The 27,711-nt window shown below is 41.0% G+C and overlaps 1 long non-coding RNA gene across 1 annotated transcript; it reads left to right on the top strand.

The window, feature by feature from the left end:
* The first annotated feature begins 123 nt into the window (after nucleotides 1-123).
* Nucleotides 124-13,032, top strand: LOC119489386. Its single transcript, XR_005207163.1, has 3 exons — nucleotides 124-133; nucleotides 9,009-9,013; nucleotides 12,865-13,032. It is a non-coding gene; the product is annotated as an uncharacterized LOC119489386 (long non-coding RNA).
* The last annotated feature ends 14,679 nt before the right edge of the window (nucleotides 13,033-27,711 follow it).

Raw genomic sequence — 27,711 nt, 5'->3', positions numbered from 1 at the left:
TTATTTTGTCATTTAGAAGCTTTCATTATGAAACAGCAAAATCAGTAAATGTTGGGTTTTTATCAGCAGCAACTAAACACGACTCCTACGCAGCTGAAAAGTGAAACAGTAAAATAAAACAGATATGTGAAAAGTCGGGGATTCAGTTAGAAGCCACAACAGTAGTGAAAGCTGAACACACAACGTCTTTCTCTCTGGTCTCCTGCACGCTTGTTTGAGGGGTAGAAGTAGGGGTCGTTGGTGATTCTTTGGTTTTAAACCAAATGAAAAAACTCTCCATCCAGAATACGCTAGTCCGCCACCAACTCCCTCCACACAGAGCAGCCGGACCAAAACTCCTCCCACACTGAGCAATCAGCCCTCAATCAAAGGTAACAACATATAACGGTGGTGAGACTGAACGAGGGCAGTTTCTAGTCACCAGCTGATTGATCTGATTTATTGATCTCAGCATGTCATTGTGTAACATAGCGCTAACAGTCTACACTTTGTGGCCACTTATGTATTGCAATGTACGTGTTTCTAGTTCATATATATTTATATCTACGTGCGTCTCTCTTCAGCTTTTTTTGGACGATAAAATCATCTATCGTCTTTTTTCTTCGTCAGTAGGGGAAATTTCAGTATCGCCCAACCCTAGTACCCACGAGTCTCCCCTTTACAGACATGCCCACTTTATGATCATCACATGCAGTTTGGGGCAAGTCATAGTCAAGTCAGCACACTGACACACTGACAGCTGTTGTTGTCTGTTGGGCTGCAGTTTGACATGTTATGATTGGAGCATATTGTTTTATGCTAAATGCAGTACCTGTGAGGGTTTCTGGATCAATATCTGTCATTGATTTGTGTTGTTAATTGATTTCCAATAATAAATATATACATACATTTGCATAAAGCAAGAATATTTGCCCAATATGTGCGATTAATTTTTGAATAAATGTTTTAATCGATTGCCTGAATCTAACTATGATCATATATAGTACATACTGTACCTGAATAACTGCTAGAATTATTAATTTCTTCATATGGTATCAGTAAATTTACAGTAGAAAGTTAACAAAATAATGTAAATGATAATGATAATGATGACTATTATTGACATTAGAATAATAAAGTTAGAAAAATGTCCTGATAATTAAATCAGCCCTCGACTGAAATCATGTATTCCCTACCATTGAACACACCTTGGAGTTAGGCCAGACCTTTATTTCTCCATCACATATTTATATGGAGGGAGTCATTTGGAGCCAGGGAATAGTTCAAATGGGCTAAACTGTATGTTGAATAATTTAAGATTCTATTAACATTCAAATTTGACATTGATTTGACACAGTCAGGCCTCTGCTAAGTGACAAGAAATAGCAAGATAGTGGAGGAAAAAAAACTGTGCCGTGGTAATAATCTAGATGGCTTTTCATGTCATTTTATTTTAGATAGATAGTTTCACTCTGATCTGTTTTTTACCCATAAAGAGGTATTTCCCTCACGTAGATATTGATGCACAAGTTCTCAAAGTCTGATTTCATGTTTCTTCCTTTTCTGCAACGCTCATGGCCTGGCCATAAATAACCTTTTAGAAGGCCAACGGAAGAGTGAAAGTAAACTAAATAGAGTAGGTGTGTGTGTGTGTGTGTGTGTGTGTGTGTGTTCATATGAGGGATCACAAATCAATAGCTTGGGGTCATCTTCTCCAGACAATCGTAACTTTGCAGATAAAGCAGCACAGGCCAGGCAACCTCATCGCCTTTTAAAGATCTGTTTACACAGAGACAAAGACAGGGATCAGAGACCTTTTAATAGGACAGACCTGCCACTTGCATTGAGGTCATTAGATTTAGAACTTGCATTTACTAGACAGATGCCTGGTTGGTTCAGGACTGTTCAGTTTTTGTACTTGGATGTGAATCAGCTCTGTTATGTCTGGATATTATAATGTAAAAGTGTAAGATAATCTTACTGCCTCTTTAAAATCCTGCATTCGAGTCATGTTTTAAACAGATTTCAAAAGTTGCAGTCATTAGCATTCAGGCAAGCACACTGGCATTTACCTTGTAGAATACAAAGGAGATTTGTTCAGGAAACAGGGGCTGTACTAAAACCCAGGTTTGGTAAATACACAAACTATTCATACACACAAATTATATTAAAATCACAAATTAATTCAATTCAAGACAAAACTTTTAGGGAATGTACAAAATCAGCAATGACAAAGACCGACGATACAATACTTCACGTACTATTCTGTTTCCCACAAAGCAGTTTTTTATATAGAATAAAACTGTAAAGAAAGGCTGTTTTGGCTTTACGTTTCTAATACCTGGTGTCATTCTCCTTCTGTTGTATTGCTTTATGTCAGAAGGCCAGTTGGATAATTGTATCTTTGGAGTAAGCCTGCAGTGCTATCACAGGCGAGAGGAAGTTTCATCAAAAGCAGATGAAATTACTTTTTTTTTTCCGGGTTATGAACAATGTTTGTCAAACTTGACCAACAATAAGACTCTGTCTGTCAGATAGCTCGGAGACTTGAGTTGGAGACTTTTTTCAGAAAAGCAAAGAAAAAGAAAAAAGGCTTCAAAGCAGTATCGGGAAATAGAAATCAATAAAACCTTTGCAGAAGACCAGGAATAAGTGCAGAAAAATGGTCCTTGCAAGTATGTGAACACAGATGCTTCAAAACTTGGAGCGTCATTGCGTTCTGGAATGTGTCACCTGAAAATCGTAACGCAACAGGAGCGCGAGTTGCAGTCTGAGTGTTGCCTCTAGGGGCGCTATAGCATGAAACAACAAGAGAAAGCTTCTGTTTGTGTTCACTTCTGCTCAAAACAACCATGGCTGACCAGTTTGACGAATCTCTAGCTGAACACCTCCGTATGCATCAGCATGCTTATGGCAGGAATACAATCTAAAACACTTGGAATGAAATTGCAACTGCGCTAACCACGGATAGAGAAAATATCAAGAGAAAGTAGAAACAGCTACGTGGTAGATTTGTCCTTGTGAGAAAGAAGTGGAAGAATGTCCATAGTAGGGATGCTGCCAGCGGATTTTGATACCAAACCATTCTAGAATTGCTCAGGTGGTCCTCTGAATTCATAAAGCACCAAAGTCCAACTTTGATAATTTTGTTGCATTATGCATTGAGGTAGGTCCCTGGAAGTGGAATTGAAATTGTTTTAATTCAATTTTAGCTCATATAAGTTAAAGTGGTACATGTTTTACAATGGCAACCTTTCTGCAGGAGACAGATCACAGGGCTAGCCAGGGAAACCCAGCACCCGATTCCTCTGTTCAGTCTCTTCCTGCCACTCCACCCAAAGAAGGCTCTTCTCCCAACAGCCTCCACTACGTCTTTGTCAGACCCAAACCTAACCCCAGATACAGACTTCATCTTCCTCCAACTCCTCTCGTCCTGCTGCTCCACACCCTACTGGGAAGAGAAAGCAGGATCGCTCTAAAGTTTCCATTCTGGACAGGCTGAGAGATTAGAGGAGGAAAAAGCAGCTGCCAAGCAGAAGCAGACTGTCTTTTCTGCTTTCAACGAATACATTCACCACTTCCTCACTTAGCTTCCAAAGGCAGAAGGAAAGCGTCTGATGAGAGAGATCTCTAAATCAATGCTCTGATTTGGACATGTGTAGATGTATGGCTGTCTTGGGTGCTGGTGAGAAAACTTTGGCTGAACTTTTTTTACTAGTGTCCAGGTTGTGCGGTGCAATTTGGTGTATTCTGGTCATGATTTTTATTATTGATAGAGGCACCAATTTATGCTGGTAAATTGTTACAGATAGTGGCTGGCTATTGCAATTACTAGGGCTGGGACGATTCACCCATCTCCCGATTCGATACTATCACTATACTTGGGTGCCGATTCGATATGTATTGCGATTCTACAAGTATTGTTTTTTGTTAACTTTTTTAACACTATACCATGGGAAAAAGTTGAATCTTACACTTCTAGGGACTTTTACTTTGGAAAATATCTAAATTTATACAATAAAAATGTTTGATTTTTAGCATATATGTAGTCAGAGATATCCTGAGGTCAAATATATCAGTCATTGTCAGGAATTATTTATTATTTTTTTCCAACAACCCCAAAATCAAAGAATAAAGACATTACCCTCACAGATTAATGATATTTTCTTTTTAATTTATAACGGACCTGTAATGTTTTATACTTCTGGTGAATATAATACAATCAATCTTGTGTTTTTGTATATGTATTTTGTAGATACAGTTCCCTTTGTTAACACCTTATTTTGAAAACCGGACGTAGTCACACAGGTATACTTCCTCTAAGTTCATCAAGTCTGTCGTAGCTCTCCTGTCAGCTCCGTTCTCTTTGTACATCCATGGTCAGCTCCATCGAGGCCGTTTAATGTATTTAACTTAAATGTCAGTATATGCAGGGCTATAGACTAACTTCTCCACTGGTAGCACTGGTGCTACCAACTTTCTCAGTTGGTCGCACCCTTTTTTTGGGGTTACAGCATGGTGTTAATCAATGACCTTGCATGCTAATAAATGGTTGTCTAAATTTACATACCCCAGTGAAACATTGACAATGCCTCGAAACTTGATATTTGCAAAACATTTTAATCTGAATATTAAGTTTCTCTGCCACCCACAGAAATTAACAAAATAGGTCATCTTCTATAACATCAACAGAAAACATAACAAAAATGTTGTTAAAAGCAAAGCATAATAACAGAATGTATGTTTGCACTTAAATTTAGGCAGGTTTTGTGCTTTTGGCTGTCATTGTGCTTCTTTAAAGTTTTGAGCTTAAACTGTGTTGAGCCACTAACAAGTTTAGAGTTGCCTGCAACGGACGGACCACATTGCCTACAATAAACACACAGCATTGCGTTCCCCTCGTACCGTAACCACGGGTACTGTGGTAGCCATTGTGGCTGAAAGTGGTACTTCTTTTTCTTCACCTGTTTGTCAGCCAGTCTCTCCGTGCCTGTTGCACATTCATCATCGGTGGTGTCTGAGTCGGCACCTCTATTAGACTCTCCCTCACCACCAGCTTCCTCCTTTCTCTCCTCATTTGTTCTTTTTAAATAATCAGTGATAGACCGCTTCATTTTGGGGAACAGCGAAACTTTGGCACCCTGCAGTGTGTGATGCGTGTGAGGTAGGGGCGGCGTATGTGCAGGTGCGGAGGTTTACACAGAACAGAGGAGAGTGCAGGAGGGCAGAGAAAGGCTGCTCCAGTGAGCAACAAAAAGGACTTCTTTCATCTGCGATATCAACGCTCTTATCGTGTTACCAAAATAGTAATGATCATGTACTCGCACAAATGCGACTAGGTACAAATTTAACTCACACACTCCCTAAAAAAGGTTGCATATGCGACCATTTTGGTTGCAGTCTAGAGCCCTGATATGGGTGCTCTACAATTGTAGCGTCTACCGATTTGACCACGGAGATGAGAGCGGCTGTTTCTGTCCATGACAGAGTTAGCATGCAGCTTTAGCTGTGATGTCTAGCTCTGCTTTTCCTGCAATGTGTGAAACTCAAAGTGTTTCTATACTTTACTGGATGTGTAGTAGGGATGGAACGGTTCAGGTAAAAAATCTGAACCGTTTGGTTCTCTAGTCACGGTTCGGTAAGTGTATAAATTGTTCGGTTCATTTGAAATAAGTTATGAGGTCGATTGTGTATGTTTTCATGTAGAGTTAGGCTCCCGGTTATTGTCACACTAGAAATCAAGGCCTTTTGAAGGAGGCTGGGACATGGGCGGTATGTAGGTATGGGGTTTAACACATACGCAGTGTAACTGAAGCTGCGGTCGTGCGTTGCTATTGGCTCAATTTCGACGAGTGCAGACCAGATTTTACTGCGCATGTGTTGTACCCCAAAGATATGACGCGTTGATGAAGTGTGACCCAGCCCCCTTCTCAGGACACGATAAAGTCCAGTTAGAGGATCCACCAGCATCGTTTGGCTCTGCTGTATGGGAGCATTACAGATTTAGTGTTAACATGAAAATGACGGGAAAAAAAAGTGGTGGATAAAACTGTGTGAGCACTGTGCAACACATCTGGTTTATACTGGCAGCAACACTCCGGTGTGTCCATTGATAGTGCAAGGAGGAGAGAGTCGGGTAGGAAAGCAACTCCTTCTCCCCGCAGCATTTAAACAGCCTTTACATGCAGACTCAGACAGGGTAACAAACACAACTACATTATCGGGGAGGTTTATAGTGAAAGATATGCAGTCGTGGAGGACGCTGGATTTCAGCATATGATTAACGTAACGTTACTTGAGCCACGCTGTAATATTCCCTCTCGCCGACATTTAAGCAACACAGTAATTCCAGCAGCACAATCCCTGTAATGTTATATTTATTCATTATTTTTAAATAACACAGTGGCACAGAAATCCAACCGTATTCCTCCAGATACTGCCCTTTGTGAGTGGAAAAACTAATCTTTCAATTAAGAGCTGATAATCAGGGAATTGAGACATACTGCAGGTTAAACTGTTCTTTTTTTTAATAATAGTTCTGGTTGAGCTTATGCTTCAATTTATGTTGATGGCCTTAGTTTATAATTACATCATATTTATATGAAAAGAAACAATGCTGCATTTTTTGTTTGCACTAATTACTGTAGAAGACCTATTCTTTTAATTAAGATTTGACAATGAAGAAGAGTTTATGTTCTTTATTTAAGCCATACTTTTGTTAAGGCAAACATTTGTTAACTTATTTTTGCCAAATAAATGAAAAGCATGTTGAAATCAGAACATGACCTCCTCGCTGTAACATTAATGAACCGAACCGGAACAAAAAACAATTTCAAAATCATAAAAACAAAAACCCATGTCATCATCTTTTCTGTCAACACTCTCTTGTCCCGTGTGTGTGAAATCTCACTCCTGCTACTCTGTGCTGAGACTTTGTAGAGAGCAGATATTTTCACTTTCAGTTTGTAATTTCCGTTTTCCGACTATGTATTGATAAAACGGTGCTGATATGCGTAATTGAACTAAATGGGTTTTATTTCTATAAAAAAAGCAAACCAATGGTGAGGCGGTGAGCAAGTAATGTTATCAGTGAATGCATGAACACAGTGTAACACAGTGTAACACAGTTAACACGACTGCCATGGCAAACATACTCTACTCCAAAACAGTTATAGAAGAGAAGATATCATGCTAATCATACTTCATCATTTTTGAACACTGCTCTACAGGCACAGCTACACCAGTAGTATGTTTGAATATGGCAATAAAGGAATCAAGATCCCAAAAGAGTTTTTATATACTTCCAGCTATAGATGGTAACCAAACCTCCTTTTTAGAGAAGATGATGACATAATTTAAAAGATGTATTGAATAATTCTGGCGACTCACCCAAGCGTGAAATAAAATTCTGTTGTGAAAGTATCATATTTCACCTCCATCTACATCTCACACTCAATCCTTTAATAAGCTGTTGGCCCAGAAGGGTCAAAATTAAAGTTGAACGTAGTCAAGCATATCTGTTTGACAGTATGTTTTAACAAAGCACATTGTGAGTAATATTGGGGAGAGATGGGCGCCACTGCTGTTGGCATTGAAAAACAATGGCTCGGACAGGGGTACTTTCAAATTATGCTAGCTTTTCAACATCGTCAATCCTATCTTTAAATATAATTGGATTATCAAAAAATACATTTCTGTGGTATTTTTATTATAATCTGCCCATACATTAGACAGAATTTATGTAAGTTCAGGTAAAGGATCGCATTAACTGCCACATTGCATTGTCACATTTTATGCCACTAACCACCAATGCCGTTGTTGTCATCTATTCCATCTCTTTGTTACTATCCTCACTAACAGGATGTAATAAGTCCACTTGAAAAAGACCATTACCTGCAGTCGTGCAGAGCCAATAGAGAATAGGGGATGGTAATGAAACGCCATCCACAGTCTTATGTTACACAGTCCACTTTTGTACATTCCCAAACTTGTAATGGCCACTAGAGCAATCTTGTGTTTACCAGCGATGTGCTCAAAGTTTCTTGGAAATAAGTCATTCAGCATGAAAAAGCATAAAAAATGAGTGACTAATCAACTAAAGAAATCTTAGTCGACTAAGACCAAAACGAGTGATTAGTCGACTAATTGTTTAAGAGCCCTACTCTAAATGAAAGTTTCATTGTATTCTTTCACAGTGATAAATTTATTATTGAACCGGCTGCACAATTTAAAAGAAAACTAGAATTACCGCCTCGCGACTATATGCCTCTGCCAACCAGTCAAGTGTATATCCATGTCTGTCCAAAATGTCATTACTTCATCATTATATCCTATTAGACATTTGTGTGAAGTTGTCGTAATTAGTATATGAATTCTTGAGTTATGGCCAAAATCTTTTGTGTGATGTCACAGTAACCTTTGACCACCAAAATCTATCAGTTCATCTTGAGTCCAAGTGGATAGATGCCCATACATAGACATCATTTATGTAAGTTCAAGTAAAGGATCGCATTAACTGCTGCATTGCATTTTTACATTTTATGCCACTAACCACCAATATCATTGGTGTCATTTACTCCATCTCTTCGTTAATTATTCTACTAACATGTTGTAATAAGTCCACTTGAAAGTCATTTGAAAAGGACCATTACCTGCAGTCGTTCAGTGCCTATAGAGAATAGGGGATGGTAATGAAACACTATCCACAGTCTTACATTACACAGTCCACTTTTAAACATTCCCAAACTTGTAATGGCTACCAAAGCAATCGGCAATGAAAATAGTCATTAGCTGCAGCCCCAGTTACAGCCATGGTGCTCTACCGCAGATGGTGCTGTCATGTTCCTTTAATTATATTTGATTCTGCAGTAATATCGTGTCAGGGTGGTGTGGAGAGCCAACAGAAGATCTCTTATATCTCAGAGGACCTGAGTGGCCAGGGAAGGTCATTACAGAGACTCTCACAAGCTCAAGAAAGAGCAAGCAGAAATACCTTTATCCTGCTAAGGTGGGTCCCTGGTGGGACTCAGCAGCTGTCATTTACCATCAACTCCAGCTGCGTTAATTCCATATAAACCTCTGATTGCAGCTGGCTGCAGTGTCTCCTGAGGACCTGGGGTGTGACAATCACCAGCCAGGCCTCAAAATGGGGCATATTAAAGATAGGGTTAATCTACCATAGCCTGAGGATGTGCCAAGATCCTTGTTGCCATAGATACTGTAGGCCCCTGAAGCATATAGGCTAGTCTCCACATGGTAGTGAACTACACAAAAACAGACTTTAGGCATCCCAATAATCCGGCCTGTTGTGGTAACCCAATCAGTATAGTGTGCAGTAGAAAGATCTGGTGTATTAAATCTAAATTCAGGTTGAGGAACAGCTTAAGCCTGGCCCATACAAGATTTTGAAAATGGGAGAGACCCCACATATAATGACATGTTCTGTTAAATGTAACGGTTTTGTTCCTATGTGTGTGGTGAGAAACGATTGGCCAAAACAGCCCACCACACGCTAACAGATTCCATTCATGAACAACAAGAGTCCCGACTGAAAGAAACGCAAATCGCGCAAAATCTCTCGCCATCGAATGTGACCTTAGTGTAAACAAACATGGCGGACGACAGGCAGGAAGAATTAGCGATGTTAGTTTGAATTTTTACTACTTTGTACTGAAAATCCATGATGAATGGATGGATGAAGTCATGGAGACACGTTAAATAAACACTCACGTTGTTGCCACAAATCAACAAGTTGGTCCTCCATCTATGAGTTCCATCTCACTACTACTTTATGCTTTGCGTTTTGCTTTAACTTGTGCATAAGCCGCAGCCACCATGACGGCGGTTGTTGTCCTTCCGCTTCAGTCAGCCTGGTTCTCAATTGGCTAGCAATCTTTCCCACGTGATTGCGTCACCGGCTGTCCTCTGGGTTCCCCACACACAACAGGATATCCGATCCTGAATATTGAACATGTTTAATATTTCGATTTGAAATCGGTGCCGCCAGGATGGACCTCCGAGCCGATCGGGGATGTAAAAAACACTCTTAACTAGGGATGTCACGAGAACCAATACTACGGTACCAAGTCAATGCCAAAATTCTAAAAACCTGACGGTACTCGCTTTCTACAGTACCGAAGGTACTGTACGATGCCTGCAGGGTCCCAAATCCTCACCCGCCAAGCGCCAAGTGCGCCTGCTTCAGTCCTCTGCTCTCTGTGTCAGCGTATGACACACACACACACACACACACACACACACACACACACACACACACAATAGCGCCATTGCAGCAGAGAGATCCAGAGATGCAGAGATCCTTTATGTTCGAGAACAGAATCCACTCGTGGGGGAAAAAGCTGAACTGAACAAACAAGCTTATTGCTAAATCTCTGAAAAGTGGTGTTTTTTTTATTGAACTCTGTACTCTGTATTTCCGGTGAATGTATTTGGGACTTGCATTTGTTTATCTTACACTTAACTCCCCAGATCCACTTTGTTTTAACCAATCCAACAGCATCCAATCAAGTTTCAGGAGAAAACCATGAAGAACTAACGTTCTGTTTTTGAGCACCAGTTGGATCCAGTTACTCTGCTGTTAAAATGACGTTACATCTGGTGAAGAGCTCATATGACCTGTTTAGGACTCGAGACCTGAGTTGGGACTTGAGTCCACAGACTTGAGACTTACTTGTGACTTGCAAAACAATGACTTGGTTCCACCTCTGGTAGCCTATACCCAGTGAAATGTCACCATGTCAGTGAATTTAAACTACTGCTTGGAATCTGAGGATAAACTGTATATAGACACATGTACACACTACACAAGATTTATAGTTTTGTTTTACCGTGGTATCAAATTTGTATCGAGAATCGTGGAAATTCACTGGTATTGGTATCGACTACTAGATTTCTGGTATTGTGACATCCCTAATCTTAACATACCTCACACCCCAGGAATATCTGGAAAGATAATCTTTAGAACCATCAAAAAATGAAGATTGTCCGGAGGGGGGAATTGGGCCAAAAATCAACTTGATTCTTGTGTAGTGTGTGCCCGGCATTAGCTAGCTTATCCAGGAGATGTGATTGTAAAAAATGTTATTCCTTCTTCCATGAGCCACCGCAATGTTAGAAGATAAATCAATGACAGTTCACAGAATAGCCCCCAACTCTCTTGCTTATCTCAAAATCTCTCAAAACAAGTTACAACAGAACACAGCTGTAAAGAGAAGAGAATGAGAGAGAGAGAGAGGTGTGCAAGAGAACGGTTTCATGCAGTGACCTCTGTTGCACAGGAGTGATAAAATGTCATGGCTTCTGTGCCTTTAATCCATCAAATAACCCCCTCTTCTCTCCTCTCCTCAAAAACCCTCAACCATTGTAGCTCATCAAAATGTGCCCTAAAATGAAGATGACCTTATAGAAGGAATTGCAGAGCAAACTGGATATATCCATCAGAAAGGAGATGAGTGTGTAGCTCATTTTTTGGCATCAAACCATAATATAGCCAACATGTGTTAACAAGAAAATATGGGCAGCACTGTGGAACTCTACTATGAATACATTATGAGGTGACGACCAAATAAAATCACATTTTGCCACCTGTCACTTTTATGAGGTTACTTTGTATACATGCAGTCATCCAGCAGATGAAAGCCGTTTTATGCATTCGTGTCCAGAAATGACGCTGTCTGCAGGTTTCTAATCAGGGCTAAAAATAGTATAGATATACAACATCTTGGGAGAGGTGGACGGTGTTATGGGCGTAGCGTATGGAGCATGGGCAGCAAATAAAACAGTACATTTCAGTGTACCGTGGTGTGAGGATAAAATACCATCTCTCCTGAATTAGATCTGTCAATTCACATATTACAATCACTTAGTCAGAAAACCAAAATGGAGCAAAATTTAAAAAAAAGATGGATGGCCTGACGCATCATTTATGTACTGTAGCTCTATATTAAAAAATATACCACAGGCAGCATTTAGCATTTCTGTCTAAATTAGGGCTGTCCGAGAAATTCTTAGTCGACTAAACACTCATACAATTTTGTCGACTAATCGAATAGTTGATTTAATCAACAGATCCGTAAAACTGCATTTCTCCACAAAGAATCACACAAAAGCACAACTTTAAATCTTGTGTTTACCAGAGAGTGCTCATAAGTTTATTGGAAATAAATCATTCAGCATGAAAAAGCATAAAAAATGACTCATCGACTAAAGAACTCTTGACCAAAACGACGGATTAGTCAACAAATCAACTAACGATGCGTTCACACAAAGCGCAAAGCACCTTTTGCATGGTGCGTTTATATATGAAGTCAAAGTGCGAGAAATTCACGCCCGACGCTGTGTTGCGAAAACCTATCAACATAGAGATTCTCCTGCTGTCATCACTGACATCACTGACATCCTGACATTGTTGAATCAGAGATGGAGGGCAAACTTATTGTGATCGTTTGCAGCTATGATATTACATCATATTTGTACAGAGACCGGACGAAACTCTGTGTGTAAACCACAGACTGTCTACGGTATAAACAACAACATCGCTGCTGTATTTATGCCTAGATAATGTTGTGTTGAGTATTGATGGAGCAGCTACAATGTTAGCATAGCCTAGCACAGATCGAGCCAAACTCGATTGTCATCTTGCAGACAGACGTGATAAAGAATGAATTCAGACTTTTTACAAATAAACATCATTATGGTATTCGGCATCATTTTGATCAGTTTATTGCAATTAAATCACAGCACAATCTATGTATTTTGGGTTCACACTGGAGTAGCGACATGTAGCTTGCTAGATACAGTCAGTGCAATGCTACTGTATGTGAGTACAGTGCGATGCATTGTATTCATTTGGTGAAATTCACAGAGCGCCGCCGGGTGATGTTATGAGCCCAGACACGATGGCGTTTGGTTTTCCGACATATCTGGGACTTCCACAACATGTACAAAGCAGCAACAGTGATTATTTCTTCCATGGTTGATAACGGAAATAGCGGAAAGAAGACTTGTTGGTATTTATGAAGACAAGCCCATTCTCCTTTCTGGCGCGTCAGATCCCAGCGGTCAAACTTGTGCAAGTAAAGCGAGGTGAAAATGGTTGGTTTGGGCTTGGTATGAACACATCATAAGACGGGGCAGCCCGAGTCTTAATTCAAGTTTCATTGTATTCTTTCACAATAACATTCATTATTGAACCATCTTTTTACAATTTAAAAGAAAATTAGAATTATCACCTCACGGTTATCAACCAGTCAAATTGCAGATAAGATCCATGTCTGTCATCAAGTCATCATTTTATCCTATTAGAGATTAATATGAAATTGTGATGATTAGCATAAATTCTTGAGTTATGGCCAAAAACTTGTTGTATGAGGTCATGATCTTTGACCACCAAAATCTAATCAGTTCATCCTTCAGTCCAAGAGGACGTTTGTGCCAAATTTAAGGAAATTCCATAAAGGCGTTCCTGAGATACCGTGTTCACAAGAATGGGACGGACATGAGGTCACAGTGACCTTTGACCACCAAAATCCAAACAGTTCATCCTTCAGTCCAAGGGGACATTTGTGCCAAATTTGAAGAAATTCCCTCCAGGCATTCCTGAGACATCGCATTCACGAGAATGAGTTGGACGGACGGACCGACGGACAGACAACCCGAAAACATCATGCCTCAGGCCATGGCTGTTGCCGGCGTGGAAGCCTAAAAAAATACTATTGGACAAAAGTTTTTTTAAATCACTATATTTCTACACAAATATCCCCTGTGGTTATGAATGTGGCTGCGGCATGAGTGTGTGTGCAAGTACATACATAGAGTGTGTTTCAGAATCCAGGGCTGCAGATGGGACCTGGCCTCATCTACCCGAGTTGTCTATTAGACAGGTGACAGGGTGTCTGTAATCACCACCTCAGCAAAGTTCAGACAGACTATTACCTACACACACACATACACATACACACTCACGCCCTTCTATAATCAGTGTGGCTGGCCAGACTTCCCTCATCATTACCCCTGGAGACAGGAGATAGAAAAATCCCACCAATACCATATCTCCCTGCTCTGGCGGATGGCTAATGGTAGAAATATGGTGAGATTTTTTTTTTTCATTTTGCACAAGGTTAAGAACCCACATTGCACTTCATCACTGTTAGTTACCCCCACCGCCCCTCTAACCTGCCCTGAGGATGAATAATTTTGCATATGAGGTAGTGGAAATGATCACTGAATGAATCATTGTAAAGCGTATGTCATTTGTCACTGTACAGATTCTGGACAACTGCGTGTGATGGATGAAACACAGGGTCAAATCTGTGACTAGAAAAAAAGAGGGATGGAAGGGCAAGGAAGGATGGAGTGGGAAAGAGAAGGGATGGAAGTCTGTGTTAATGATATGGTCGTATGTACACAGTGGAGCTCAGATGTGATTAAGGCAATGATATGATGGGTGGTGTCAGTGCCGAGCTTAATGACTAATGCAATGAGATGGAATTGGAAGAGACACTGGTGTCAGGCTGAAGTGGAATAATGCCTGGAGCCTCTGCAGCAGCAGACACATGGAACTGCCACAATGAGCAGCCTCACAAGCACACATCGTTACGCTAGCTGGAGACTTAGACATGCATAATTAGCTTTACAGCAGAACAATACAAAATTGAAATTCAGTGCTTTTGACATTCTGTCAGGCAAATGATAAATAACCAGAAAAAATAATGATGATGATTATTTCACTTATTTGTCATGAATCAGTATCCACTGCTCTAAATGGATGCACACTAAGAAAAAAATAAATAAATAAAAGGAAAAATTAGAAATATTTTAACAATAGGACAGTGCCTCGGTGGAATGATGAGGACCCCGACCACCATGTACAAAAGTATTCATAACACTGAACTCGAGCATCCTCGGTGGGGAAAACGAGGAGCCTTAGAGCAATCTGTCAACACTGCGATGTGAAAATGCGGAGCGGGAATCCGGAAAATCGGAATTTCCGCATGACAACTTTACACACCGGTTCCGTTTTTGTATCCGCAATGCCGTGTTCCATTTTCATCAATGAGGCCGAATGAGTTTCCTACTAAATACTGCTGGGTCCACTCCACGCAATAAAAACCTATCCAGACAGAGAATGTCTTAGGGGCTAACGTTAACTACACAATACATAAACTAGGGCTGTCAAAGTCAACTCGATAATAACGCGTTAACATAAAGTTATTTTAACGCCACTAATTTCTTTAACGCATTAAAGCAATCGATATTTCGGAGGATGTAGCGGACTCACTATTGAAGCTAGAGTGAAGATACTGGCCTCATATGAAACTAAAAAACCTAAGGAATCCATTCGTCGGACCATGTCGTGATAGCTTGTCGCGAAAGAGGCTAAATAACGCTCCAAACTTGCGCTAAATTTTGGCAAAGAAAAAAACTGGCATGGCCATTTTTAAAGATGGTTCCTTGACCTCTGACCTCAAGATATGTAAATGAGAATGGGTTCTATGGGTACCCATAGAAATTTTGGGTAAGTGATAGTCAAGTTAGCACGCTGACAGCTGTTGTTGCCTGTTGGCCTTGAGTTTGCCATGTTTTGATTTGACGATCAATGTAAGGTGGTCGCGCACATCCAAAACCATAGTAGGCCGGTGCTGGACCAGTAGAAGACAGCAATGGAAAACGTAGAAGAAGGTCTGCACACAGTACCTCCCTTAGAGTGCATTTTATTGGTACATCTTTGTGACGTTTTGAGCCCAAGCTCTTCTTCAGACTGTCTGAAGAAGAGCTTGGGCTATAAAATGCACTCAAAGTGAGCTACTGTGTGCGGACTTCTCCTACGTTTTCCATGTTATGATTTGAGCATATTTTTATGCTAAATGCAGTACCTGTGAGGGTTTCTGGACAATATCTTCCATTGTTTTGTGTTGTTAATTGATTTACAATACTAAATAGGTACATACATTTGTATAAAGCAGCATATTTGATCAGAAATATTTGATCGCGATTAATCGCATAATTGTCCATAGTTAGTCGCGATTAATCGCAAATCAATTGCATATTTTTTATCTGTTCCAAATGTACCTTAAAGGGTGATTTGTCAAGTATTTAATACTTTTATCAACATGAGAGTGGACAAATATGCTGCTTTATGCAAATTAAAAAATTCAATACTTGACTCCCTTTAAAAGGACTGTTTGTAAGAATCAGAAATGCTTGTTAACAGCGACACCTGTGGTCGTTAAGTCAACGAAAGTCAGCGTCCTGTTGCGCTTGTGCTCGCTCTAAATAGACATGAACGAGCATCGCTCAAAACAGTGAGGCGACACACGTCAGCTAAAAGCACAATATCACTCTATATTTCAGCTGCTTGGCAGTAATGTTAGCTGACCAGACGGAGGTCTCTCCATGAACATGATTTAGATCTGATCCTAGTGCTTTTCCTGCTTCAGCCTCCTGACCAGGAACAGGGGAGACACCGGCACCCGGTCAGAGACGATAACGTTTCTCGCTGCGGAGCCCCGTCACTTCACAAGACACGGGAAACCTCTGTTGGTCTGGAGGAGCTGCAGCAGTTATTTCTGCACAAACGTCCACTGAACATTCACTAGATATTCTCAGAGCTACAAAGTCTTCTGCAGTGTGTAGTGAGCGCGCATGCACGTAAAAGTGGAGCGCGAGAATGCTCGTTGTGTGTGAGTGAAGGCAGGCAGGCAGCGGAGCAGAGTACAGCAGAGACTCCGGCCCTGGAGACCAAAGCTACGGTCTCCCCTGTCTCTTCTGGCCGTGGTCGGGGGACTGGAGCAGGAAGAGTTAACACTGTTTAACAGACGGGCTTCACCAGATACAACCAAGAGGTTTTGGTGCTTCCGTGTAGTTTGTGTTGGAGTCTTGTCTGAACAGCGTAGCCACATGCGAGCGCGCATGGGAAACCGACCCGGTAGATTTATTCCTGTAAAAAGTTACAAACAGTCCCTTTAAGGTATATTTTGAACTAGGGCTGGGTGATATGGCCTAAAAATAATATCGCAATATATTTGGCCAATATCTCGATAGACGATATATATCGTAATATTTTCAAATATCTTCTAAGAACCTCATAAATGCTTGATTTATCCCTTTGATGCATATAATCACACCAATATGATGATTCTTGTAGTCCCAGCAGCATATGTCTGCATTAAAGACTCACCAATCGCGAGGTGTAGCCTGTGGCCAAAACTGTCTGGTCCACTTCTTCAGGCTCACTGCTTTGGTTCTGTTAGCTGGATGTTCAGATTGGTAGATGTGGAGAAGTGGGTCACCTCTGTTAGCTGGACGTTCAGATTGGTAGATGTGGAGAAGTGGGTCACCTCTGTTAGCTGGACGTTCAGATCGGTAGTTGTGGAGAAGTGGGTCACCTCTGTTAGCTGGACGTTCAGATCGGTAGTTGTGGAGAAGTGGGTCACCTCTGTTAGCTGGACGTTCAGATCGGTAGATGTGGAGAAGTGGGTCACCTCTGTTAGCTGGACGTTCAGATTGGTAGATGTGGAGAAGTGGGTCACCTCTGTTAGCTGGACGTTCAGATTGGTAGTTGTGGAGAAGTGGGTCACCTCTGTTAGCTGGTTGACCAACTTTTCTCTCTCTGAAATGTAGAACTCCGGTAGAGCTTTGTCCGCAAAAAAGTTGCGACCAGTGAGTTCATATTTTGGATCAAGTGTCTTAATGAGTCTTTTGAATCCGGGCTTTTCAGCAACGCTTAACGGCGTTGTGATGTAGTTGTTTACAGCGGCTGTGATTTCTTTGCATTTTGCACTTTTTTTGTCATATGGGATTGCTTTGGAAAGCGAGGAAGCCAGAGTCATTTGCTTCGGGCTGGTTCCGGTTGCTTTGGTTGCGTTTTCGCTACTGTACTCGCTTTGCCGCTTCAGTTATTTCGCTTTCTCCGCACTCCTTCTCTCTGAGCTGCTTCCCTCCAAATACAAAAACACACCGGCGGAATACATCACACACACTCGCCCAGGAGAGAGGTCTGGATGGGGGCGGAGTCTGTGACGTGTGTCTGAGAGGGAGCCGGAGGGACAGAAGGAAATGCCAAAGCGAGTCTCATGCCGGTGGGGTGGCTTAAAAACATTACATGACAATTTGTAGTCGATGTTCGCGATATAGTCATTTTATACACCGCACCTGGGACAAGCTGCGATACATCAACTATATTCGATGTATCGCCCACCCCTATTTTGAACAGATATAAATTGTGTGATTAATAGTGATAAAATATTTTAATCAATAGACAACCCAAACAAACTAATCAGACCCCAAATTTGATGCTAACACTAAAATGTTAGCTGTTGTGGCTATTCCCGTTCCGTGACCAACATATAACATTAGCAGGTGCTGTCCGCTACATTACCATCATAATCGTATCCAAGCTGCTGGGCGATCCCAAGCCATATATTGTCCTTTAGTTGGTTGTTGAGGTAGTCGTCACAGTGTTTGTCATACATAGGGTGTTGTTAAAGAGACTGCCCATTGTTCCCAAGGTCTATTGCTCTGAAAATACACACTCTCCGTGCAACAAACAGAAGCACGTGGCTAATTATTATGCAGAATGACAGTGATATTTTTTTATTTTTATGATACCAGTTGGAACAAAGGATTTCATTGGTCAAATCTATATTTTTGCATGCGGAAATTCGCTGAAATCAAAGTTTGGCGAAATTAGTGCTGTCAAATTGATTAAAATATTTAATCATGATTAATCGCGTGATTGTCCATAGTTAATCGCGATTAATCACAAATCAATCGCACATTTTTGATCTGTTCAAAATGTACCTTAAACGAAGATTTGTCAAGTATTTAATACGCTTAACAACATGGGTGTGGGAAAATACACTTGCTTTATTCAAATGTATGTATATATTTATTATTGGAAATCAATTCACAACACAAAACAATGACAAATTAAAATAGAAACCCTCACAGGTAGCCAAAGAACCAATTTTCATTAACATATCTTGAGGTCAGAGGTCAAGGGACCCCTTTGAAGATCCCCGAAATTTAGCGCAAGTTTTGAGAGTTACAGTATTTACTGTAGCCTCCTCCTGACAAGCTGATTGGTACCAATGGATTGCTTAGTATCTTCACTTTAGCTTCAAAGCATTCACAAAAACCCACAAAATCAGTTTTTATAAATTTCCGTGCTAATCTTTTGGACGAAAATCCGTGCGGGGTATGAGGCGGCTTTCAGTCGTTTTAAAGTAGTTCTTTTAAAAAAGTCTGTCCTGCAGATCCTGACCTCACTGAGATGCATCCCCTGTGTTAGACCAGTATAAAGTGTCAGTATATCTCCATACAGCTCCTTCAGCCTGTTAAGTGTAAGAAATGAACAAGATTCACATCACAGTCAAAAATGGGAGGATAGACCAAAAAAAGTGTTTAAAAGCAGCTCCATCAGGATGACCAGGGACATGGCCTCGTTCCACTTTACTGCTGCTCGGCCTTTCAGGAAACAGAACTGCTTGCCATTGCACATCTCCAATAATATCTCTCTGCATACATAAAAAGGAGGATGGGGAGGCTCACAGGAAAGCCCGGATTGTTTATGGTTGCAATATAGATTTTATACTGCTCCCAGGAAAAGGGAATTACGTCTTAAATTACAAAGATGTCTCTGTGAGTTGTCAGCAGCAGGAGTTATATGGGCCTGGCGGCTAGTGTGGCTGTTTGGCTGCGGGGGACACAGGGGAGCTGAAGGCTCTGGAATGGGACTCAGCAGAGGCAGCTGACCTACAGTACGCAGAGTCAGCTCAAAATAACAAAGTTACTCAAACCCCCTGATGAAACAATGGCCCAGATGAGGCCAACGTGTGAAGTACAACAAAGCAGAGGAAGGTAGAAAAACACAACAGACACACACAGCGTAGGCACAAACGCATACGCTGCTTTGTTCGAGTGTAGGATGTAAACTAAGCCCAGCGCAAATCCACATCTGTCTTTCCACAGCTCTGCTGCTTACATTTCAGCAACTGCAACACTTCAGACAAATATAATTGAAAAGCAAGCAGATATATCCTAAAATAATATATTTTGTTTACAAAACAATAAAAAATGCAATAATACCAAAGACATCAGTACGACAGCTCTTTGAAGTAATTATTGTGGCACTATCTATTTTCAAGTAGATTGTAAAGGACAAAAACATTACTTTTTCAAGGCTTTAAAGCAGCAGTAGGTAGAATTGGGACAAATATGATTAAAAAAAGTTATTTTTAAAAACCGTCACTATATCCTGACAGTAGTAAATGAGACAGGTAATCTGAAAAAAAAATCATGTGCCTGTGTCCTCCGGTGTCCTCCGGTGCTCCTAATGGCATCTACAAGATTTCACAGACCGGAGGAAAACAACCAATCAGAGCTGAGCTGGAGCCTTGCCATCTCTGAGCAGCTGTCAATCACTCACTAACTCCGACCAAACGGTCAAACTAGGCAACGCTGATCAAATATGAATCAAAATTCTGTTACTATAATGCCTATTTCTCACATGAAACATCTTGCAGTGTACTGTTTAGCCGTAAAAGGAGAAAGTTTGTGACCCTGCCGACATGTTGAGATAAGTTGAGGAAATACCAAGCACCGCCCACCAGCCGGAGTAAACTTTCCCATTTTACAGTTTAACAGTACACTACAAGATGATTCTGAAAACATCTTACGCAAGAAATAGGCATTACTGTAACAGAATATTAATCAACATTTGATCAGCGCTGCATAGTTTGACCATTTGATCGGAGTTCTCAAGTGATTGACAGTTGCCTCCGTTGAATGAACAGCCAATAGGATCGCTCTCTCTCTGAAATTACCTGTGATTGGATTTAGATTTAGATTTTTTAAAGTCTGAAAACAGAGCCATGAGGAGGGGCAGAAGTCTAGTTATCTCTCAGAACACTTGAATTACAATATGCTGAAAGGTTATTATGGAATTTTACCAAATGCAGGTTTAAGTGTTTCGAACAATGCAACAACAAATAAAATGTAATAGAGCTGCTTACAGGTTAAGTGCTCTATTAGGTATCTTATAGGGATGCTCATTTTGAAAAATGTTCTTAACCGATAACCGACCCTCGTTAACCAATTATTAACCGTTAACCGACAAGACTTGTGCCTCGCATGCAGCGGTGCACCAGCTGCAGGAGCACAACAGATATTGGTTGACGGTAGTCCCCAGTTCACCGTCCGGGAGCGTTAACTTAGCAGCTACGATGCTGCGTGTAGTGTCGCGGACATGCAGCCACTTTCCCAGTAAAAGTCTCCACCACACATTTAGTTTAGTTTAGCAGGTTGTCAGCTGTGTGTCTGCCCGGTGTAACTTTAGCGAGGGTCCAACAAACAGTGTGTATTTGTGCTACGTTAGCAGCTCTAGCATTGCCGGAGGCTTCGTGCTCGCCGCCGCACACATAGTCTGTGTAACTTTAGTGAGTTTCCAACAGACCGTGTGTGTGTGTGTTGGTGGTGAGTGTGAGGTTGTTGGTGGTGTTCTAGCTGTGAACGTAGGTGTAGCAGTGTGTGTACACTTTATTTGTCGCTGAATAAATGCTATGAAACTACAACTCCTCTGCTGCGCTCAAGAGAGCTGAGAGAGACCGGAACCGACTTCCTGTATCCTGCAACTCCGGCTCCGCCTCTTAAGGTGGACTGTTAAGGTGGACCAGCTTTTCTCCTTAAAGGTCACCTATTATGCAACATGCACTTTTCCATGTCTTTTAAACATCAATATCTGTCCCCAGTGTGTCTACAGGTCACCATAGTATCATAAAAGACCATCCTCTCTCTTTTTCTCCTGCTCCATCTGTCCGGAAATGGGTGTGGAAAATCACTGAGCAGCTTTTCCTTACACTGGTGACGTCGTTAGCGAATTGCAAGCCATATAAGGGTTTCCTGGTGGAACCAGAGCAGAACCTCCAGCTAGCTGACCCCGCCCACAGAGCGTCACTCTCTCATCTGCCTCGTAAACTATAAGTAAAGTCTGCAAGAACCAGCAGAACAGTCCTCATGTACTCCCATCATCTAAATATAACATGTTCTTTCACAAGGCTTTATGTAATTACACTGTTTAAACAGCTGATATTTATATATTATATACAGTATATTTGATGTGATGCATGTAGAAGGGTACAGGTAGTAAATAGTGACTGTAAGCAACACAACACATTTCTGTTTCACAGTCAAACTTTATTTGAGTAGACAGATGACAATATTAATTATGCACAGCATTTTTAATCCCACCTTCAGTTATGTTGACATGGTACAGGAGAAAGTCTTTCAGCTACGGTAAACTAAGCTCCGGTGAGTGTAACGTCAACGGTCTGTAGTCATGGTAACACAGAGACAGCTCCTACAGTAAATAATATACCATTACTCTGATTACTTTACTACGTTTATCAGCTGTCTTTTACCAGAAATAATGAACTGACTTCTGTTTCACATCTTCTATTTTCCAGCCTGATGTTCGCTGTGTTTACACACCGTCTCATAGCGGTAGCATGTAGCTACATGCTAACGGGTTAGCTCTGTATCTCCCATCTGCTCACTGCTAATGTTTTCTCCTCCTCTGGGATGATTCTGTCGGTCATTTCTCACAGATGGATCTGTAAAGACAAACGTAAAACAGAGTGTATGTTTACGGATTACAGAGTTTATGCAGAACATAAACACTGAGTTAACTAACAGAGCTATAAATAGAATTATTTACCGGAGAAAAAAGGTCAGGAAAACCTGGAGCCTTGGCCGCAGATGTTGTTCTTTTGTCGTCGATTTCGGATCAGATTCCTCCGGTAATGTGCGCTGTGTGAAGTTTCTGGTTTATAAACTTTGAAGTAGTTTATAAACTCTTCCTAGCGGCTTCTCCCCTGTAGCTCAGCGCTCACAGAGAGCTGAGCTACAGGGAGGAGGAGATAGTGACGCTGTGTTGAGGACGTTTGATTGACAGGACAGCAGGAAACGCTGACCAATCAGAGCAGAGTGGGAGGAGACAGGATCTAAATCAGGGTCTCTCAGACAGAGGCTCTGAGCAGGCTTAGTGGGAGAGACACTTAAGAGGAATAAAGGTTTTTTCTGAACATTACAGGATGTAAACATGTTCTAGTACAACATTAAAATACATCTATGAACCTGGAAATGAGCATAATATGAGACCTTTAAAGAGACGAGCAGCTCCTCTGAGCCGCTCAGCTTTTTAATTAATTATTAATAATTCTTTTAACCGTTTTAACTGATAGCGTTAATCGGTTAAAATGCTTCATGTCTGTTAATGGTTAAACGGTTAATTATTGACATCCCTAGTATCTAAGGAACTATAATATATATATATATATATATATATATATACTGGAAAAACAAAGTTCGGAAACTTGTGTTTGGTGGATTATTTCTCTGTTGTTACAATGCTAATGGTCATTGTATTTTACATCGTTGGAAAACCTGTTTATTTACCTTCGCAATGATGTCCAACTTGTAAGGATCATGCATTTGTGGGATGAGCAGCACAGCTGATTATGTGGGTAGCGCCCAAGAAAAATGTTCCAAAATGCTCTGCCAATGGTAAACAGTGTATTCTCATAAGGCTACCAGGAAGCCTGCAATGACAATTCACCGTCAGGCCCGTTTGTGCTGGTGTCGACAGCACAGACAATGGAACCTGAACATGTGGAGGAATGTCATGTTCAGTGATGAGTCCAGGTTCTGTCTGCCAAAGTCAGATGGCAGGGTCAAAGTATGGAGACAACACGGGGAACGCTATGCTGATTGTTGCACCGATGGAGTAACAGCTTTTGGTGGGGGCAGTGTCATGGTGTGGGGGGGCGGCATCTCCCTCACTTGCAAAACAAGGCTTGTCATCATTGAAGGCCATCTCAATGCAGGGAGATATCGGGATGAGATTCTGCAGCCAGTGGCGATCCCATATCTCCACAATCTGGGACTTAACTTCATTCTCCAAGAAACAACGCTCGCCCCCACAGAGCCAGGGTTATCACAGACTACCTCCACAATGTGGGAGTAGAGAGAATGGAACAGCCTGCCAAGAGTCCAGACCCCAACCCCATTCAAAACTTGTGGGATCAGCTTGTTAGAGTGACCAACACAACCACGCTGGCTGACCTGCAACGAATCCTGGTTGAGGAATGGAACGCCATCCCACAGCAACGTGTGACCAGGTTGGTGACCAGCATGAGGAGGAGGTGCCAGGCTGTTGTGGCTGCGTATGGATCTTCCACCGCTACTGAGGCTCCTGACGGTGTATTAAATTAATAAAGTGTAAAATAGCCAATATGTCTTGTTTGTTCCTTGTTACTGATAGAGAGTTCAATCATCCAATCCACCAAACAACTCAAAACAAGAGTCAGTACCAACAGGAGAATACACTGTTTACCATTGATGGAGCATTTTGGCAAATTTTTCTTGGGCGCTACCCACATAATCAGCTGTGCTGCTCATCCCACAAATGCATGATCCTTACAAGTTGGACATCATTGTGAAGGTAAATAAACAGGCTTTCCAACGATGTAAAATACAATGACCATTAGCATTGTAACAACAGAGAAATAATCCATCAAACACAAGTTTCCGAACTTTGTTTTTCCAGTTTATAAGGAACTAGACACAATGTACAATCAGCGAATAGAGCTTAAAAACAAGATAGTGTGTGATGTTTTATTATGGCACTGAAGATGTCAAAAGTGGATAAATCATGAGCACACTTGCAACAAAATGCCACAAATATCTAAAATGCTGGCCAGCATTTGTGGATATTCAATCAAAAAAAGTAATTAGTTCCCTTAAATTAATAATTCATACCCTCATATTACTTGACTCGTTCTCTCCAATTAATAATTTGTGTTCACAAATTACTGTATTGTGCCTTCCAATTATTAATAAATCCCTTTTAATTAGGCTAATATTGTTAAGTTAGTAGAAGAACTGAAGTTACAGGTTGAGGTAGCTACTCTGGTAAGTTAAGAAGGAGCAGCAGGAAGTTGCTGACATTCCACCTGTCCTGCCCTCAACACTCTTTTTCACACAGTTTTCTTTATCCAATACATCTTGTCCACTTCACAGTGTTGTGCTGTGCATGGCTGGAACCAGAGAAGGCACATGTTAAAAGTTGTTAAAATGTTAAAAATACTAACTGGGGCTATGTTTACATGTAGTTGACCAATTCACTGAAAAAGTATGAACTATAAATGTAGATTTGGTGTATTTTTACTAGGGCTGTCAAAAGTTAAAGCAATAATAATGCGTGGCATGGCAAGGCGATTTTCAAAGGTGTCCCTTGATCTCTGACCTCCAGATCAGTGAATGTAAATGGGTTCTATGGGTACCCACGAGTCTACCCTTTACAGACATGCCCACTTTATGATAATCACATGCAGTTTGGGGCAAGTCATAGTCAAGTCAGCACACTGACACACTGACAGCTGTTGTTGCCTGTTGGGCTGCAGTTTGACATGTTATGAATTGAGCATATTTTTTTATGCTAAATGCAGTACCTGTGAGGGTTTCTGGACAATATCTGGCATTGTTTTGTGTTGTTAATTGATTTCCAATAATATGTATATATATTTACATATGTATACATATTTACAGCAGCATATTTTTCCACTCCCATGTTGATAAGAGTATTAAATACTTGACAAATCTCCCTTTAAGGTTAATTTTGAACAGAAAAAAAATGTGTGATTCATTTGTGACTAATCATGATTAATATGGAAAATCATGCGATTAATCGCGATTAAATATTTTAACGTATAATTCCTTGGATACTGGGCTAGCCACTTCTAGTTATGTACAATACCAGAAATGTAGTAGTCGATACCAATTCTGGTGAAATGCCACGATTCTCGGTAAGACGGTAAAAAACAAAAACAAAACAATAAAACCCATGCACTTCAATATACACTCTTTTATTATTTTATGTATTATTAATCCCTGATGATCCACCTCAAGTGTCTCACCAAATTTTAACACATCATAATAATGTTATAACTTACCTCCACTTATTTTTACTGTAATGAGCCTGAACGCATCAATCAATGCAACCGCAGTTAGCTGTTAGATCCGTTATTTAGCCAAGCAGGACTGTGTTGCCCAGCGACTGCTAACAGCTAACGTAAACTAGCTCTCCTCCTGCCGATTTCAACACGGATTTGTTGTTCACAATACAGTATTATCAGGAAAATGTTCTCTGGTCCCTGGGACGACAGAACGCTGTGAGTCTAAAGCACTGATCCCCAGTACCTGTGGTACTGTAGAGAAAAGAGTACTGTCACATTTTCAGAATTTTGGCATTGACTGTGTACCAAAGTATCTGTTCTCGTGTCATCCATAGTCACTCCTACTTCTGCCTGCACCTCCCACTTGCATGTGTTGCATTCAGATTCATAGAAGTAGATCCCCAAATGAAATTGTTACATGTTGCAATTACATTAGGGGCCCATGACTATAAGTGTTGAGAGGTAAATATCCACTAGGGAAAGTGGTGGTAGGGAAGTTTCTTTAGTGCTACAGTACGAGACTGTTTGGTTTTCTCTATGTATAGCCTTATCCCATAGCATTACAGTGTCAAGGCCCTGATCCTAAGACAGGAGAACATTTATCACAGAGGCGGCCCATTTATAAAATGGCATTCCTAACTGGCCTGCTTCCAGCTAGGACAACCAGACTCTGGCTCTACTGAACACAGTGGGTACCAGGATCTAAGCTGAAAAGGCAAAAGGAGTGTCAAAAGGTGAAACACATCCTTCCATATCCTCCGGATCCTTGCTTAAAGGTTACAGAGAAGAATTTACTCGAACAGTGCATAGATCCCTGGAACAAAAGGGAAGGTTCTCCAAGAATATTGGTCAATAACGATCCAATTATCTCCACTCCTCAGTACACAGTAATTTCTCGTTGCTGATGTCTTTATACACAGGATGCTGCATCAAATTCTGATCAAATAAGTCATGCACACAGAGTGTGACATTTACATTGTCATTTACTGAGACAGCAGAATATTCATTATTAATTTAAAGCATGTTGAATTATTAAATATAGAGAATGTTATCTGAGATCATAGCGTTGAAAAGTGTTGAGTCAACAAATAAATCTGATTTTTCTTCCCCTGCTGGAGCACAGCGCTTAGAATGGCAATTGAAGTGGAAAAGGGGGATGAATATAAACATATTGCGTGGTTTCTTGTCCTGCTGTAGTTTTGGACTTAAGCTATGAGGAAATCAGATTTGCACATATAACAGTAGCCTGGCCTCTAAATGTACCCCCCTATTATATCTACACACTCAATGGATGACTTTGCACTGGACTTAATTTAAGTGTGTGTCGTGCAAGAAACCAGAGTGTATAATTTGTATGATAAAGGCAAAAAGTCTCTCCGCAGATGATGAAATATGTACACGTCTGCTCACTGTGCTGAAGGACTTGCCTAAGATCTCCAGACGCATCAGACAGGACAACCCAGCGTCGTCTTTCTATTAAGGTTAATAATTCAGAGGGCAATTAGGGTGCGTGTGAAATGTTCTAGTTTAAGGGAGGGGGATGCAGGACCAATGTGATGATGAGACACTCTCCTTCCCATCTCCCCCCTCTGTGCCCTACCCCTTCATGCCCTTGATCTCAAGGCACAGAGATCGACAACGTGACAGTTACATTAACAAGCCTCCGCCGAGGGGGCCAACTTAGTGGCCCTTAACGGCCTCT

The sequence above is a fragment of the Sebastes umbrosus genome, chromosome 6, assembly GCF_015220745.1.
Source record: "Sebastes umbrosus isolate fSebUmb1 chromosome 6, fSebUmb1.pri, whole genome shotgun sequence".
In the NCBI taxonomy this organism is placed as follows: Eukaryota; Metazoa; Chordata; class Actinopteri; order Perciformes; family Sebastidae; genus Sebastes; species Sebastes umbrosus.
The sequence above is the reverse complement of the archived record's forward strand: the minus strand, read 5'-3'. Positions and strand labels throughout refer to the sequence as shown.